The 4,529-nt window shown below is 36.9% G+C and overlaps 1 non-coding gene across 1 annotated transcript; it reads left to right on the forward strand.

Moving 5' to 3' along the window:
- The first annotated feature begins 2,856 nt into the window (after positions 1-2,856).
- On the forward strand, positions 2,857-2,964 carry LOC148571324 (small nucleolar RNA R71). The gene has a single exon (XR_015908497.1). It is a non-coding gene; the product is annotated as a small nucleolar RNA R71 (small nucleolar RNA).
- Positions 2,965-4,529: the final 1,565 nt, after the last annotated feature.

The raw sequence follows: 4,529 nt of genomic DNA on the forward strand, positions 1-4,529 counted from the left end.
TTCAGAAAACAAGAAGCATTGTCACCACATCAATATAATTAAACTAAGTTCAAGGATAAATTTGAAACTCATGTACTTCTTGTTCTTTTGAATTAAAATATTTTTCATTTAAGAGAGGTGATGGATTCATATTCACTAGTCTAAGGCATAGACACTTAGACACTAATGATCATGTAATAAAGACACAAATATAGATAAACATTTAACATAAGAAAACAAAAAACAGAAAATTTAAGAACAAGGAATGAGTCCACCTTAGTGATGGTGGCGTTTCTTTCTTGAGGAACCAATGATGTCCTTGAGCTCTTCTATGTCTCTTCCTTGTTTTTGTTGCTTGATCCCTAGTGATTTTGGTGCTCCTATCCTTAGTTGCTCCCAATAATTGTGTGGGGGAAAATGTATCCCCTGAGGTATCTCAGGGATCTCTTGATTTGCAGTCAAATGTTTTACCACTGAGCTATGGAAGCTTTTATCTTCCCTTTTCTCTTCTTTTTCTCTTTTTTTTTTTTGAGGTTTCTCTGGCCTTAGGTACCATCAATGGTTATGGAAAAACAAAAAGCTTATGCTTTTACCACACCAAACTTAGAATTTTGCTTGCCCTTGAGCAAGAGAAGAAAGAATAGATGAAGAAGAAGATGTGGAAGAATCTAGGATTATGAGGAGGGAAGGTGGGGATTCTGTGGGGTCCACAGATCCTGAGATGATCCTGTGAGGTCCACAGATCTTGAGGTGTCAAGGATTTACATCCCTGCACCAATTAGGCATGTAAAATGCCTTTGTATGCAATTCTGGCATTTAAACGCCGAACTGATGCTTGTTCTGGGCGTTCAACGCCCAGATGCAGCATATTTCTGGCGTTGAACGCCAGTTCTATGCTTGTTTCTGGCGTTCAGCGCCAGATCCATGCTCTGTTCTGGCGTTGAACGCCAGCCAGATGCTCCTTACTGGTGTTTGAACGCCAGTGAACTCCTCCTCCAGGGTGTGCTGTTTTTAATCCTGTTTTTAATTTTTCTTCAATTTTTCCAGTTGTTTTTGTGACTCCACATGATCATGAACCTATGAAGACATATAATTAATAAAAAATATAATTAAATAAAAATTGGGTTGCCTCCCAACAAGCACTTCTTTAATGTCAATAGCTTGACAGTGGGCTCTCATGGAGCCTCACAGATGTTCAGAGCATTGTTGAGACTTCCCAACACCAAACTTAGAGTTTAGATATGGGAGTTCAACACCAAACTTAGAGTTTGGTTGTGGCCTCCCAACACCAAACTTAGAGTTTGACTGTGGGGGCTCTAGTTGACTCTGCAGTGGAAGAAGCTTACTGCGCCTCTTTTCCATGTTTATAGAAGGATGTCCTTGAGTTTTAAACTCAAGGGAGACCTCATTCAATTGAAGGACTAGTTCACCTTTGTTAACATCAATCACAGCTCTTGCTGTGGCTAGGAAGGATCTTCCAAGAATGATGGATTCATCCTCATCCTTCCCAGTATCCAGGATTATGAAATCAGCAGGGATGTAAAGGCCTGCAACCTTTACTAACACGTCCTCTACTTGTCCATAAGCCTGTTTTCTTGAATTGTTTGCCATCTCTAACGAGATTTTAGCAGCTTGTACCTCAAAGATTCCCAGTTTCTCCATTACAGAGAGTGGCATGAGGTTTATCCCTGACCCAAGGTCACATAGAGCCTTCTCAAAGGTTATGGTGCCTATGGTACAAGGTATTAGGAACTTTCCAGGATCCTGTTTCTTCTGAGGCAATCTCAGTTGATCCAATGCATTTAGTTCATTGGTGAACAGGGGAGGTTCATCTCCTCAAGTCTCTTTACCAAATAAATTGGCATTCAGCTTCATGATTGCACCAAGGTACTTGGCAACTTACTCTTCAGTGACATCCTCATTCTCTTCAGAAGAAGAATACTCATCAGAGCTTATGAAGGGCATAAGGAGGTTCAATGGAATCTCTATGGTCTCTAGATGGGCCTCAGATTCCTTTGGTTCCTCAGAGGGAAACTCCTTATTGAACACTGGACATCCCAGGAGGTCTTCCTCACTGGGATTCACGTCCTCAACCTCCCTTACAGGTTCGGCCATGGTAATTAATTCAATGGCCTTGCACTCTCCTTTTGGATTCTCTTCTGTATTGCTTGGGAGAGTACTAGGAGGGGTTTCAGTGATTCTTTTACTCAGCTGGCCCACTTGTGCTTCCAAATTTCTAATGGAGGACCTTGTTTCATTCATGAAACTCACAGTGGCCTTAGATAGATCAGAGACTAAGTTTGCTAAATTAGAGGTATTTTGTTCAGAGTTCTCTGTCTGTTGCTGAGTGGATGATGGAAAAGGCTTGCTATTGCTAAACCTGTTTCTTTCACCATTATTAAAACCTTGTTGAGGCTTTTGTTGATCCTTCCATGAGAGATTTGGGTGATTTCTCCATGAGGGGTTATAGGTGTTTCCATATGGTTCACCCATGTAATTCACCTATATTATTGTAGGGTTCTCAGGATCATAAGCTTCTTCTTCAGAAGATGCCTCTTGAGTACTGTTGGATGCAGCTTGCATTCCATTCAGACTCTGAGAAATCATATTGACTTACTGAGTCAATATTTTATTCTGAGCCAGCATGGCATTCAGAGTATCAATTTCAAGAACTCCCTTCTTTTGAGGCGTCCCATTACTTACAGGATTCCTCTCAGAAGTGTACATGAACTGGTTATTAGCAACCATGTCAATGAGTTCTTGAGCTTCTGCAGGCATTTTCTTTAGGTGAATGGATCCACCTGCAGAAGTATCCAATGACATCTTAGCTAATTCAGACAGACCATCATAGAATATATCCAGGATGGTCCATTCTGAAAGCATGTCAGAAGGACACTTTTTGGTCAGTTGCTTGTATCTCTCCCAAGCTTCATAAAGGGATTCACCTTCTTTTTGTCTGAAGGTTTGAACATCCACTCTAAGCTTGCTCAACTTTTGAGGAGGAAAGAACTTGGCTAAGAAAGCCGTGACCAGCTTATCCCAAGAGTTCAGGCTATCTTTGGGCTGAGAGTCCAACCACACTCTAGCTCTGTCTCTTACAGTAAACGGGAAAAGCATAAGCCTGTAGACTTCAGGATCTACTCCATTAGTCTTAACAGTATCACAGATCTGCAAGAATTCAGTTAAGAACTGAAAAGGATCTTCAGATGGAAGTCCATGGAACTTGTAGTTCTGCTGCATCAGAGAAACTAATTGAGGTTTCAGCTCAAAATTGTTTGCTCCAATGGTGGGGATGGAGATGCTTCTTCCATGTAAATTAGAATTAGGTGCAGTAAAATCACCAAGCATCCTCCTTGCATTATTATTATTTTCGGTTGCCATCTCCTCTTTTTGTTCGAAAATTTCTGAAAGGTGCTTGCTGGATTGTTGTAATTTAGCTTCTCTTAGTTTCCTCTTCAGAGTCCTTTCAGGTTCTGGATCTGCTTCAACAAGAATATTCTTGTCCTTGCTCATGCTCATATGAAAAAGAGGGAACAGAAAAATAATAATAATAGGGATCCTTTTTACCCAGGTATAGAGGTTCCCCTGTGTGAGTAGAAGAAGAAAAGAATGTAACGTAAAGAAGGGAAGAAAAAAAAAATCGAACACAGAGAGGGAGGTAGTGTTCGAATTTTTGGATGGGAGAGAAGTGTTAGTAGATGAATAAATAAATAGAAGGAGATGAGAGAGAAAGAGGAATTTTGAAAATTATTTTTGAAAAATGGTTAGTGATTTTCGAAAATTAAAATTAAAATTTGAAACAATTAGTTAATTAAAAAGAATTTTTGAAAAAGAGGGAAGATATTTTCGAAAATTAGAGAGAGAGAGTTAGTTAGGTAGTTTTGAAAAAGATAAGAAACAAACAAAAAGTTAGTTAGTTAGTTGAAACAAATTTTGAAAATCAATTTTTGAAAAGATAAGAAGATAAGAAGTTAGAAAAGATATTTGAAAATCAAATTTTTGAAAAAGATAAGATAAGAAGATATTTTTGAAAAGATATGACTGAAATCAGTTTTGAAAAAGATTTGATTTTTAAAATCACAATTAATGACTTGATTCACAAGAAATCACAAAATATGATTCTAGAACTTAAAGTTTGAATCTTTCTTAACAAGTAAATAACAAACTTGAAATTTTTGAATCAAAACATTAATTGTTGATGATATTTTCAAAAATTAAGAGATAAAACTAAGAAAAAGATTTTTGAAAAATATTTTTAAAATTTTCGAAAATAAATAAGAAAAATGAAAAAGATTTGATTTTTGAAAAAGATTTTGAAAAAGATAAGATTTTTAAATTGAAAATTTGATTTGACTCATAAGAAACAATTGAATTTTTAAAAATTTTTTAAAAAGTTGATCCAAATTTTCGAAATTTATGAGAGAAGAAAGGAAAGATATATTTTTTTTTTGATTTTTGAATTTTTAATGATGAAAGAGAAAAACATGAAAATGATGCAATGCATGAAAATTTTGGATCAAAACAATGAATGCATGAAAGAATGCTATGAA

The sequence above is a fragment of the Arachis ipaensis genome, chromosome B3 (assembly GCF_059453495.1).
Source record: "Arachis ipaensis isolate K30076 ecotype BB chromosome B3, ASM5945349v1, whole genome shotgun sequence".
NCBI lineage: Eukaryota > Viridiplantae > Streptophyta > Magnoliopsida > Fabales > Fabaceae > Arachis > Arachis ipaensis.